The 14,432-nt window shown below is 33.3% G+C and overlaps 1 protein-coding gene and 1 long non-coding RNA gene across 2 annotated transcripts in view; one reads left to right on the top strand and one right to left on the bottom strand.

Annotated features, from left to right (window-relative positions):
- Nucleotides 1-14,432, bottom strand: part of Tmtc3 (Transmembrane O-mannosyltransferase targeting cadherins 3) — a 135,010-nt gene that overhangs the window by 97,470 nt on the left and 23,108 nt on the right. The gene's annotated exons all lie outside the window — the stretch shown is intronic.
- LOC149482105 (uncharacterized) lies at nt 11,716-13,186 on the top strand. The gene is made up of 3 exons (XR_016316767.1): nt 11,716-12,292; nt 12,420-12,481; nt 12,557-13,186. It is a non-coding gene; the product is annotated as an uncharacterized LOC149482105 (long non-coding RNA).

The following is a 14,432-nucleotide window of genomic DNA, read 5'->3' on the forward strand; positions in this document are numbered from 1 at the left end:
TAATATCTTCAGCGCTCGTTATTATGTAAATAATTCGAGATTTTTAGAAGCCCCGGCAATTTCTAAAGGACTAATCATAAGATTTTATGTTACGTCATTTCTTGTTAAATATTATAACGTAGGATTGTTTTAACTTAATTTATATTAATGAAGTTAAAGTAATTCCAGAAATGTATGTAGGTAGTATATTGTATCTCATTTATTATTCATTCACAATTTGGTTATCTATAGGTATATACATCGCGTAGAAAATTACAGTATAGGCATTTCACATTATAGAATACGCCAATGCTTTTATAAATGCTAGAAAAGTTTGCATACAAACGTTATCGTCAATAGACCAGGTATGAAATAGTTATTTTCTACGTTATTTACGTTACATCGTGCGATAAAAGCAAATGGGATCTTATTTTACCGTCGATATAATGCATGCACTTAGTAAATAGAATGGAAATGCAATGCAAAGCAAACACTAAAATATTCTGTTATTATTCGATTTCCAATTCATCCACTTGAACAGTTAATTGCTTTTCAGTTTTGCTCTTACACAATTCTATTAATGAGAACGAACAACCACGCTCCTTCAAAGTAATGCCGAGTATAATTCCCAAGATAATGCCACATATTCTCTTGCCATTAAACTCGAATAGTTTTTGTGTAACCATTGACTGTAGACGGCGGTCTTTGTTCCCGAGAATAAATTTACATCTTAACAAATGTGCTCGCGGTTGAGAGCTTTTTGTTATACAGCAACTCTTAATACGTCCTTAATGGGAAAATGGAGGTTTTAAACAATTACGTCGCGCCGAAATCGCAGAGAGTAATTCATCTTCCTTTTTTAGTTATCATACAGTATAATGAACGCTCTATTTCAATTTGCCCGAGATTGTTTATGATTCGCCCGTGGCAAATGATGTTTTGTTTTTGGCGTCAGTTTTATTCGTAACAAAATTAATTACTGGCTACGTTCCCCGAATGAAACATTTACTATTCCTTGACAGTAATTCTTTTTATAATAGGGTTGAAGTAATAATGCAAAAAACTTATAATATGGTCATCCTCTTGTATATTTCAAAATCATTGCTAATTTATTCACTTACATATAAGTTTTAATAGTCAATTGCGTTGCTTTATCATGACGAAATAATTAAAAAGTATGGATGGGCCATTGTTTTTCTGAAAGGGACGTTAACAACACTTTGAATGCAAACGGTCTGTTTAAGTTCTCGAAGAAATGTTGCCTCGAAACGGTTGCCATAACATTCAGGTCACATCGCACGGTAAGAGTATCACATAATACAGAATTCACGTCAACAATCTCATTATTCAAAGGAAGTGGGGAAAATTCAACGTTCCGCCAATTCTTTTATTACTCGATTTCCATCGATCTGTTCACAAATGCACATCGGTCGCGATCGGGAACGCGTCCCGTTTTATGGCAGCGGAATTTATTCAATGCACTAAGAATGTAGATACAGCGGTGAATAATCCCGCTTAATATTATTGTTTGAAGAATTTTTAAAGGGTTCCGCGAAATTTTTAATAATGATGTTATTTGTGAAAAATCTTAAGTTACGAATGTAATTATTCTTTGCTTTCATGAAATTATAAGGACACCATCTACTTAACCAATTTCGAATTACCTAATAAATTTTCTTCTATAACAATACCTACCACGTACATAAAGAACATTATTTCATTTACATTTATGATTGATTTATGGGCCTCTGTATAGGTATTACAAATTCCATAATTGCATATTAATGTTTCTTTACCAAGAATTAGCTAAACCTATACGATGTCACATTAAGTCATTAACACGGAACCGAATTAGATTCATCAAACAATCGCGAAGTGCTATATATGGGGAGACATCACAACAAAGACAACATTTGCACAGCAAACACGGGCCCGCCAAGAGCTCTTCGGTTGCTGTAATCTTGATAATTATAATATTGCTTTGGATTATATTCCCAAACATGAGATCAACTCGCATTAATGTAATGAAATGAACTTCGAACATAGTTAAGCTTATTAATACCTGAAATACAAGTTTCAGTGGTCTATTTTTAGTTCATGACGGTATTTGGACAATTTACCTGATAATTGATTTTAACAGCACGGAAGTAGATGTCGTATGTGGGATGTAGTACAAAATTAGATAAATGTGGGATGATTACATGTTGGAATGTTTATAGGAATCAATTTGAAAGGAACCAAACACACTAGTACCAACTGAAAACACACAAGCTATTCTTACCAGTAAAAGCAATTTGTTTATAAAGATAAAACCGGCCAAGTGCGAGTCGGGCTCGCGCACAAAGGGTTCCGTAGCAGCAAATATAATAAATTACAGTTAAATCAACCTATCTCAAAAACTATAAGAGATACTTTGATCAAACCAAAAATCGTTGAAAGAGTTAATTAGCATGCATCACCTCTATTTTTTTTAGAATTTTATACCCCGTAGTTATAAAAATAGAGGGGGGGGGACATACTTTTTACGACTTTGAGAGCTGATATCTCAAAAACCGTTCACTTTAAGAAAAATGTTTTTTAGAAAACTTTATATCATTTTAAAAGACCTTTCCATTGATACCCCACACGGGTATGTACATCGAAAAAAAAAATTTCATTCCTCAGTTACATGTATGGGGGGCCCCACCCCCAATTCTTTTTTTTACTATTTAGTGTCATATTTTTGTAGCGGTTCATACAACACATATTCCCATCAAATTTCATCACTGTAGTACTTATAGTTTCCGAGTAAATCGGCTGTGACAGACGGACAGACGGACAGACGGACAGACGGACATGACGAAACTATAAGGGTTCCGTTTTTGCCATTTTGGCTACGGAACCCTAAAAACCGCAAGAAAATCTGCCAAAAATACGTTCCCAAATGAATTATCATAACACGCTCCCATAATACCTACGAATCTAGCCCTACCCTCGCTCAAAGATAATCAATTGTCTGCACGACAAGCGAAATGGTCATTGAAATAGATGTGATAATAGTAGCGACCCTCCTTAACCCATTTCTGGAAAAAGACAATCGCCTCGAAAACGTTTTATTTTCAACGTCTTGATGCCAAGGGACATTACTTATTCAGTTTATAAATGCGCCTTTGTGTATAAAATGTAGGCTCACTAATGTTTCGAAGTTTGCGAGAATGGAAAATCACATAGAAGGTTATGTTGATTTGTTGAGGGTTAAGCAAATATACCCTTCATTTTCGCAAGTGAATAATATAACGATACTGCTGATTCTCTGAATTGATTTGAATGGTGGAGTTAGTTTGATACATAATAAATCCAATCCAGTGAATAGTGCTAATTAATAATATAGAATAACCTTTAGCTTTTCAAGAAATTTGACACAATTTACAATTTAATTTTGGTGCCCATCTAAGGCCAGCGAAAAATGTAAAATCAAACAGGGTATTAATTGATTGTAATCTTGTAAAAAAGTCCATCAGCCATCTAAGTCAGGTTTCAGCTGCGAAGCGCGAAAGAAGTGCCTCTCATAAATATTCATGTCAATTTGGGGCCCAAAAGTCACCGTTGAGGCTGTTTCCGATAAAGCGCCGAAGTACTTTCTCCGACCTTTAATGGTGATTTCATTTTAGCCCACCTTTATACTCCACCCGCGATGAAAAATAATTTTAAATTAGGAAGTTAAATTGGACAGCTTGACGTTAAATCTAAAAGATTGAGGAAATCTAAATGGGCGCTGTGTTCGAGGGAAATTTGTTTTACGCTTAATATAAACCTAATATGCCTCTTTCTTCTCAGGAGGAGAAGCGTGTCAACTAAAGAACAATGAAGTCTAAGAGCATCGTCATTATCGCCTATTCTGAACGGCGCTCTCAATCGACGATGAAATTAAATTTCAATTTTAGCTTGACGTTGATCTTCATTAATATTTTATAGATTCTGATTATACTCCTGTTTATACCATGCTGTTGTAATCACGATATAGAGCTCATAAAATATAACGAATGTCGTCTGTTTTCAATTATAATTTCATTTGTCTTATTTATAGGATGTTTTTATTTCTGCTGCGAAATGTATTTTATTCAAAGCAGTTAAACGACTACGTAGTCGAGATATTCAAATAAACTTACTTTTGAATATAATGATATTACGATATCAATATATTATATCAAGCACATTTTATTTTCTAAGAATCAGTTTTCTTTCAAAGTGCATTTTGAATTATTTTCGTATAATGTAGGTACTCCCATTTGTACACCTTTCTTTGAAATTCAAATGTATCTCTTATTCGTATTTCATTGAATTCTCATTGTAACTGAAATACTCTAAAGACCTGTGTGTATCTCTTAAAACTTATACACAAGTTTTAATGCTGAGTGAGGAGTCCCAAACATTAATTGAGGTGTTAAATTTTAACTCGAGCTTCCAACTTCCCTATTATTTCCTAGTCTCTCGACAATATACAATGCATGGATCCATCTTCAAACTTGGACCATATCACATAGTAACTTGTTCAGTGTTAGGTAACATGGTTTTATTGATTTTGACTCGAGAGGTCTGACGCGTTCCCAGTGGGCCAAAGCCCAAAACCTTTAATTTGGGCATGTAGAACGTAGTCAGGTAGAAGGGTCTGACAACGGTTGTCACTAAAATATAATTAATTAATTTTCTTTGTTAATTTTATGTATATTTAGATTACTACATAGGTACTTTAACTGCTACTTGTTTCTTTCCGGCCCTTTTCTGTAGTAACAGCTTTCCGAGCTGGTGGTACACCTAAATGGTAAATAATAATTTATGTTATGGCGATTCGAGAGTGCTTCTAGAAGAAGGAATACATAAATGTGTGAGTAGATGGTTTTATTTGTTTTGTTATAATTGCGTATTTTTACCTGACCTTCCAAAAAGTTCGCTGGTTTCAATTCGTAGCGCATTTTTATTTTAGACCAAAGCTGTATGATCGTCCGTTCACATTAATGTTAAAACTATATTCGCTTCTAACCAAAAGGTAATATAGGTTCATTTTGATTCTATTCTGTAGTCTACCTGGATTATGTACGGAGCACTCGTGATTACTCCTGGCTTAGAAGCGAGGTCATAGATCCAGGTCAACAGGAGGGGTGGCGGTAATTGGCACGGCTTTCTAGACTTTCGATTTCCTGAATATTTGAATGCTTTATACGTGACATAACGATCAACATTTCGTACTGTATTTTACTGTATATCCAGACACAGATTATCGATTGGATTCGCAGAAATGATTCTTAACGGACGTTCCTAAAAATGAGACAGAATCTTTTATCCACTTAATACAGAAACAGGTAATTGATAATTTATGTAACGTAACTAAAATATGGTTGTAGGTAGGGTCGTTTAAAATTAGATTCACTGTATTTATAAGAAATATTATTATGTACTTGTGAGGCTATGTGCCATTAAATAAACGTTTTCTTTTTTTCTTTAAATAGTATTAAACTTTCTTGAACATATAATACACAATGCATTAGAAAAGTTCATTATTGAATATATTGAGAGAAATTCGCCGAAACGTATCGCACAAAAAATCTGTAACAAAAAGATAAAAGTATACGAATGTCGCTGTTGGTTCCAATATACCCTATTACCCACATGTCAATACTTGAGCGTTTCCATCGCATATTATTTTCAAATCGGCGGCTTTGATAAGAACTCCGCAACAATGATGCCGCTAATGGCTGCATTAGGAACATAAAAGGCCGCTCTTACGTCTAAAAGCAATACTTTTTACACGCAACGAACAAAACAATGACATTATTATTGCCGTTAAGGATTTTGATTAGATCAATCATGTATAATTGATAGGTTCTCCTTATTCCACCATATCAGTTTACTCTTTATTTTCTTTTGAACAAATTCTCTGTAGAACGACTCCACGTTCGGTTCTTAAAGACCTATAAATGCAGTTTAGATTATTATTTTTTGCTGGTTTCCCGGAGTTATATTAATATATTCTCATATTTGTGAGTATTTCAAGGAAATAGCTTGTTTTAAAGAACCATGTTTTTATTTGTTTAGCAGATTATTTAATCCCTCAGTCCCGGAATCACAGACACAATAGAAAATCTATTGGTGGTCAATGGGTTAATGAAAACTCTTTCAGGCGATTTATCTTGCGTATATTCATACCTTGTCGGTCATTTTTCATGCGTTTTTTCATTTTCAAGCGTGTTTAGAATTAATTTAGGCTTTTAGGAATGGGCTCATGTTACACGAGTGACATAAATATCCTAACAGCGACACTGTAGGGCTAAGTAAGGATTTCTCGTATGAACTTTTATCGTATGAAACCAAGTAGATAAGTATATGAAATTAATTATTTTAAATAAGATTGTGTTAGAGATACTACATAATTTCATGCTGACTCTTTTCTGTAGAAACTACTTTCCCACCCTGTGGCGAATGTTAAATTATTAAATTTTAAAAGCGCTTCTGTAGTCTAGTTGAATGAATAAATGTTTGAGTTAATATAATAATTATTTTTGAATAAGATTCGTTCAAACTAAAGAAGTACTTTACTACGTTTATTAGCTCTTCATAAACATATGGGTAGTTCTACAAAGTAAGGAATTTTTAGCGGCTCAGCCAAATTATACTAAAAAAAACGTTTCAAAGTAATTAATTTGTACGGAATACTGTTATTTAAAGCTGTTTCTTGTTGGTCACTGAAAATGATTAATAAAAAAATTTATTTATGCCACGAAATCTTTGTTCAAAGTGTCAAATTCTCAGGATCCTGAACTGTCCCTCGGACAAATTCTGGTTTAAAGTTTGTCGTGATTTATTTACTTTTCTGTATCAAGGTAATTTGAAAGCCAAATCGGTGAGTTTATTGTGTTTTCTTGCTAGGTAGAATAATTTTTACCTTATTTTCCCAAAAAAACATAAAAAAAATATTGTCAACATTTTGTCCCCACGCTTTCATATCAGGATCCTGGTCGATGTAAAATAAGCAAATAACAGCTAAAGTACCCGTCACGAGAAGCTATAAATTATGTAAACAAACATCTTTTACTAAGTAAACATTTTATACTGCGAGATAATAATAAATTGACCATATTCAATCGACATGAAATATAGACGGGTTATATGAAAGTAACAACCTATTTAATTTAGTCGGATCATATTTTAACGACGCAAAGCGCTATCGTTTGTGTTTCTTGGTACCGGAACGCGTCCGTCGCAGGGATTGTGAACTATCGGGACGCCATTTTGAAATAAACGCATCATTCGAGTTTCGAATGCGTACGAGTTTGTTTCATTGCTTTGCATATATCGCGGATCTGGTTGTTATTGTTAATTTTGTTATTGTTTCGTTATCACTTTTTTATTGTTGTTACTTTAATTGTTGCGTTAATTTTATTTGTTATTACGTATAATGGAGCCAGTAGCCAGTACATCTAAGGAAATAAATTCGCCACGAAAAAAACGTCAAAAGGTGCGTAATACAATTTATCTAAAATATATAATAAGTAAAAAGAAAGAGTTGTTTGTTCAAACGCGCTAATCTTTGGAAACTTAAGGTTAATATTAGAAGTAGGTTTTAAATTGTGAAGTAATTGGTTAGGTTAATTGGTATACCTGGAGATATAGCTTGAGCTTCGTGTGACAAGTGACTACCGGTGATTTTTACAGGTGATTTTTTTACTTAATAATTTATTAAATCTTAAACAAATTCATTTTTTTTGTTGGTCCAAATGTTGTGAACTCCTGAACACTTGTTTACAAAATTTATAGCTTCTCATGACGGTTACTTTAGGTTTTTTGCCGTGCGATGTTGCCGTTCAGCTGAGTCAATCAGACGTACGAAAGAGACAAAGAATATCATCTAGCTATTCACACCTAGCGCGTAGTACAGTCAGCCCGGCGCGGTAAGCAAGGAAAATGGTGTCGTAATCAGTGAAGTTCCCAGTTTCCTGGTAAGATATTTTTTACGTAATTAATAAATAATATTAGGAAATATAGCGTTTTGATACGTAAGATGCTGACGCAAAGGCCTTGTTTTGCTTAATGCTGGTTAAATATTGTAAATTGATATGTTTTTTTTAATATTAGACAGATATTCTCAAGATCCTGGTCTCAGGTTCCTGTAAAATTGAAAGCCAGGATACTGAGGATCATCCAGGATCCTGATAAGTTCACACTAAAACATTGTTTCTGCGTAAGATAATTTAAAACTTTCTACCTATAAACATTAAACTACGTATAAAATAATGAAATAAATCATTTGAGTAGCTGTCGTAATTAAATATCTACAGATAATTAGTATTGGTAATGGTCATCTCTAAGTATGCTTAGAGATAGAGATATCTTTTAGAAACTTTACCGATCTTAGTAGTTCCTAGTACTATTTTGACTGTAGGTGTTTACACTACAACTTAACTTATGTCATGACTTAGTAGAAAAATAAATCTTTAATAGTCTAATAACAATGATTATACTGTATACACATGTAAGTGTAAAATAAAGTTGGTTGCATTGCACTGTATTTTGAACACTAAATATTATATTTTGTTGTACAGAAAAAATTGCGAAACCAAAGGAAAGCTAGAAATTGAGGTATGAAAAAATTAAGAATAGATCCCCTGAGATTGGCAGCTGTAAAAGAAAAAAACACAGACTACGATTAAAAAAAACAGACTCAAAACAGAAGCGAAAATTGAATTCCAAGAAATGTAGAGGCGAAAAAGAGAGGAAAATAAATACATTGACTGTGAGTGCCTTATCTGTGGTGGTCACACAGCGAAGATACTACAGGAAATGACTGGTTCCAGTGTCTACTATGCAATAACTGGGCACATGATGGATGCATTAAAGGCGATTCTATATTGTTCACATGCCCTGACTGCTCAGCTGACTGAGCTGATTTTAAAATTTAGCATAAAAATAATATAGTATTGAAACCGCCAAAGTTTAAATTTATAAAGAATAGAAAAAATTCGATCACTTGGCGGGACTCGAACCCACATCCTTTCGCGCCATTCCGGGGCGGATGCCTGACCAATTCAGCCACTCGTGACCCGCCAGAGCAATCGAATTTATTCTATTCTTTCAGTTTTATGTGTCTAAGGGACACACCGCGCGCCATCTATTGAGATGATTAACAACCATCTCAATTCTCAACCAATATGAAACACTTTTCAGTGAATACAATATTGTCGATGGAACACGACCTTTTTTTTGTTGAAATTGATATTTTTTGTTTTATGGCATTCAAATGCTTTATAAATATAAATTTATAAAGAATAGAAATATAAATTTATATTTATAAAGCATTTGAATGCCATAAAACAAAAAATATTAATTTCAACAGCCAAAGTTATTAATACCTACCTTTTTTATTATTTTCTTTTACTAGATTTAAGTACAATGCTAGATTGAAGTGTCATTAAGTCTCAGACTTCATTATTTTCATGTTGTTAACTATCTTTAAGAAGATTTTACTCAATTCTTAATGCTCAATGATCATTTGATGAATAGAGTTCCTGTTCAAGACTCTTTATGTCATTAGACTGAATTCCGCAAACAGAACGTTTAAAAAAATGTGGGCCGAAATGAGACTCAGTTTCTTCCATACTTTGTAGAACTACCCATATCTGTTTATGTGCGTTTGCTTTTAACATAAACATTATTTCTACGCCTATAACTATCACAAATTAGGTACCCTTTACTGTAGCGGTCTAACTTGAATATAGCCTGCGGTGTTGATTCCGATCCTCGAGTTGAGCGACACTCCTACGGGAAATAGCCCATCATTGTTATGATATGTTACATAACTATACTATTAATGTTTAACCCAATTTGCACTTTGTTAAAAAGCAATAAAGTTCATTAATCAATAACAAGAACCTTACCGTTCCTCAGAACAAAGTTTATTTTCATTTAAATATCAAAGTCGTAAAACACCTCTCGTTACTGCGACGCCTCATAAATGACTTTAATTAATATAATTGAATTTTCATTAGCTTTTGAAATCAGAGAGGATGAAACAGAAGCGAATTACTTTTCAATAATAACTTGAGATTCAATCTTGTAATTAATTAAATTCGTAATTTTCGTATTAATTCCGACTGTGATTATACGTTCTGAAGTATTTTTAGCGATGTTTTATTCGGATAATTAACATAAAGTATTACGGTATTATCTTCATTCAAGAATCTGGAATGATAAAGGTAAAAACCATTATTCCTTTCAATCTCAAATTTTAATTAAGTAATGAAATGATTACTTTTATAATGTGAACTGACGTTAAGTTTTCAGGCAAACGTGTTTGTAAAATAAAAATGTTGTGCTTCTGCACTGCATAATGCATATTATTATAATCTTGCTCACTAATTACAAACATGCCGTAGTTTGTACATAGTCTAATCTGCTTGTAATATATTATGATTAATTACACGGTCAATTAAATATTTGTCACGATCCAACGCACACTCAGAACGTATAATAATATGTGAAATCACGGCACAGACCTTCCCATTTCTAAACGACTCAAACCCACTCAATTTTGATGTTTGTTCTGTTCCCATTGAGTTTACATGAAAAATGGACATAAAATTTCGTTCCATTTTACGAAATCCGGCATTAACCGGTTATGAAAGAGGAGTTAGAATGTAGCCCGCATTTCAATTGGCATTTCGGATCATTTGCATGTAGTATATTACTTACTCGCTTAAATAAATTGCATTTTGAATGCTACCGTCGATGCTCGGTTCGAATAAATTATCGTTGATTTTCATTTATCAACATACGCACGTATATCCTATGGAGCAAGTGATTAATTTCCGGACATAACGTACACTGAAAGCTTTTTCTTACTTCACGACTATTCGTAGTACAACTTTAGTCTAATAAGATAAAACTTATCCGTCCAATAAAGTATTACACGATAATATTAAAATGTCACGTAAACAGCTGTCAAATACGGGCAATTAGAATACGTTTATAAAATGGTACTTTTATACATTATTCGACGAATAAGTTTTATCCAAGCATTGAAAAATCGGCCCTAAGATAAATTATACATTGTAATTTGTAAGGCGCATTTCGTATTCATATTTTTAGTTCCGTGAATTATGTGGTCGAGTAAGCATGACATGTTTTAGTTGAATGTTAATATTATGATGAATTAATTAAACATATATTATGTACTTAATTATGCTCTACATGGAAAACAATATCATTTAACATTGCAATACTAGAACATGCATTACAAGAGAATCTGTTTAACGAGTGTCGCCTAGTTTACAGTCACAATAACATGTTCAACGTAAAGCAATTACATTTACAGCATGTTTGATGTACATGCACGGTACGGTAATACTAGTTAATTAAATGTAAGAATTATGGGGACTGTTTTGAACTGCATTTGCTATGGGAACGACAAATGTTTGATCAATTGTTCTAATTATATAGAACAGGTTTGAGTATAGAAATTCCGAAGTGATACCCATTTCATATACCTAATTAATAACATTTGTTATTCAATAGTTATCTAATGGTATATTGTCAATAACGATTTATGGAAGGTTCTTATAGTTTTCGTCATGAAGTTCTCTATTCATTGTTAACGTATATGGAGATAACCCTAACAGTATTTCTTAACTGCACTTATATCTTTGTTCACATCTTCGGGAATAGCATAACAATGCTAACGGGTAATTATAAAGCGTCCTCATACGTTAAGGTGATGAATTAATTTTTCTAACATTTACGGCCCTTTTTAAACCTTCGTAATTTTTATATTATTAAAGTTGTCGTGATGAAAATTCTTGACAAGAAAGTTCAATAGTAACACAATACGTCTACCGTTTTAGAAACATGATTCCATGATATTTTCTCGATAGAAAAAAAATACAAAGTTGTCATTGTTATTTTTTTTTAATCTCTGGCATCTTCAAAATAACAAACGTAAAGTTACGACTTTTTGGATATTAACTATAAAATATACAACCTATACGTCTACCGATTTAGAATTTTGAAATATGCGATGGTTTTGAAATAAAAAAGAAATACTTGAAATTAGCGCGCGACCAGCCAATATAGCGAGAGCCGCCCTGTACCTTCCTACCCCGATCGCTGCACGAGTCATTCCCGCTACGGCCGTCACACGGGGAACTTGTGTCGCTCGCGCAATCGTAACAAAGGGTGACAGCACGATAAGACAAAATGAGACAAATGGGGACAATAAAGAAAATAAGAAGAAGAAACATAAAGGTTGGAGGAAAAAGAATGCTTACAATTGGAACAAATTAATGAAGTAAGTTGGTTTTATTTTAAATTTGATGATAATTGTATTATAGACGATGTTTGATATGTACCCCTGTTTTAAGTACATAACGAATGTGTAAGGTTTTTTTCATTTATAGCATAGATAATCTTTTCAGAAATCCGGAATCCAGAAGGAAAATAAACCCACTGATTGTTCACAATGTGAACCCACTCCTTCGTAAGTACCTTTATTCAGTCAAAAATGTATGTTATCAACGCTCTACTTTTTTTTATCGCATGATTCCATTTTTAGCAAAAAGCAACAAAGTGCAAAGAAATAAAAAATCATGGTGAACTTAGTGGAAGTATGGTGGATGTAATATGGAACAGGAGCTCATTGGAGTAGTATTATATTTAAAAAAAATACGAAAAAATTTCAAGAATTACATTTCTTAGTAGGTGGTAGATAAGTATGTTGTATAAAGAATTTGATGTTGATATTTATTTCATTTATACTTACTACACCTGTGCGGGAAATTGCTTAGTACTAAAACAGGTTTATATTCATATTTACATAGTAATGTGAGTTTTCATTTCGAAAAATTTTGTGTAAGTATATTAAATTGAGTTCCTGGGTGATCTGGAAACACAATTGGGCCCGGAAGATGGCGCTGCAGTCACTCCTCCTAATCACATGAACCGATTTGGATGAATATTTGTGTGCACATTTCATTGTTGTGGGATGATTGGTTGATTTGTTTTCACATTAGCTAATATTATGTATTTTTGTTGTAAACTTAATTTGGTATAAATAAGCCAGTGTTCGTCTCACATTGCTGTACCTGCCTACCTACCCTAGCAGGGCCTAACTTTGTTCTGGCTATTTTATTTTGATTATTTGTAATGAATAATTACAATTATAATAGAGTGCAAAAAATAAATACATGCGTCAATATATTTAATGTTTTTTTAAAACAATTTTTTTATTTAAAAAAATATCATTCCGACCTATCACCTATTATAACCTGTATTATTTTGTAATAAAGTAAACATTACTAAATAATAATAATTATTAATAATGTCTAAGAAGTTGTTAAAAAGAAGATTATTTGTTTATAAGCAAGAAAATAAAACCAATAAATCAACAATTAAATAAATGTATAACAATATTATAACTGTATGACGACTCCATACATGTTTGTCCCGAGTCGGCCAGCGGCCGCGCGGCGAGTTTGCAAGAATGACTTCGCGCACACCCGCGTTCGCGATAGCGAGCTATTAGACTCCGCCCGCCAAGCAGTGGATTTTTTTTTGTGTATCGTCTTAAGGTAATTGATAACTACGTGCTTCGCAACTATAAGAGTATTAGGGTGCCTTTCCACCAGAGAATTGCGAGGAAGCGTTGCGAGGGATTTGTAAAGAACCAATAGTATCGCTTCCACCAGAGCTGTGCTGACCGAGGCGAGGTAAACGCAGCCTAAGGATGCTATTCCACCAATAGTGTGCGAGGATGTGTAGCGAGGAATGTGTTTGTAAATAACCAATCATATCGCTTCATTTAGTTTAAAGTTTGAAGCGTTTAGCGTTTGAAGCGATACAATTGGTTGTTTAAAACACATCTTTCACTATGAATCCTCGCACATCGCTAGTGGAAACGCAACCTAATAGGAGCTACGGTCACATACTATGTATCGGTTCTGAGTGATTACACAGTACGTATGTAACAAAGCCGTGTTAATCGCTCCTGCCCATTAGTGCAAATCTCGTATCGACTGGACAATGAGTTGTTTGCCCGAAGTCCGATTCGCTTTACGATGTTTGACTTTTGCGGGAAAACCTGAAAACTGGTAATGAAAGTCAAACAACGATTCGATCAGTGATAAGGTAATACTTACATGGACTTTATAATGAAGCAAAATATATTGAATGGTGGAGAGTATATTTTACATTTATTTATTTTGTTTTAAAATACTCTGTTAACTTTAATTTGTTATCTATACTAATATTATAAAGAGGAAAAGTTTGTAAGTATGTATGTATGTATGTATGTATGGTTTTCACGCAAAAACTACTGGACCGATTTCAAAAATTCTTTCACCATTAGAAAGCTGCATCTTTACTGAGCAACATAGGCTATATTGCATTTTCAAAAAAATTAGAGATCCTTACCAAAAATGCAATAATGTAAC

Source organism: Colias philodice, chromosome 15 (assembly GCF_061535455.1).
Source record: "Colias philodice isolate Cphi_HAF_F1 chromosome 15, ilColPhil1 Martin Lab GWU primary, whole genome shotgun sequence".
Classification (NCBI taxonomy): domain Eukaryota; kingdom Metazoa; phylum Arthropoda; class Insecta; order Lepidoptera; family Pieridae; genus Colias; species Colias philodice.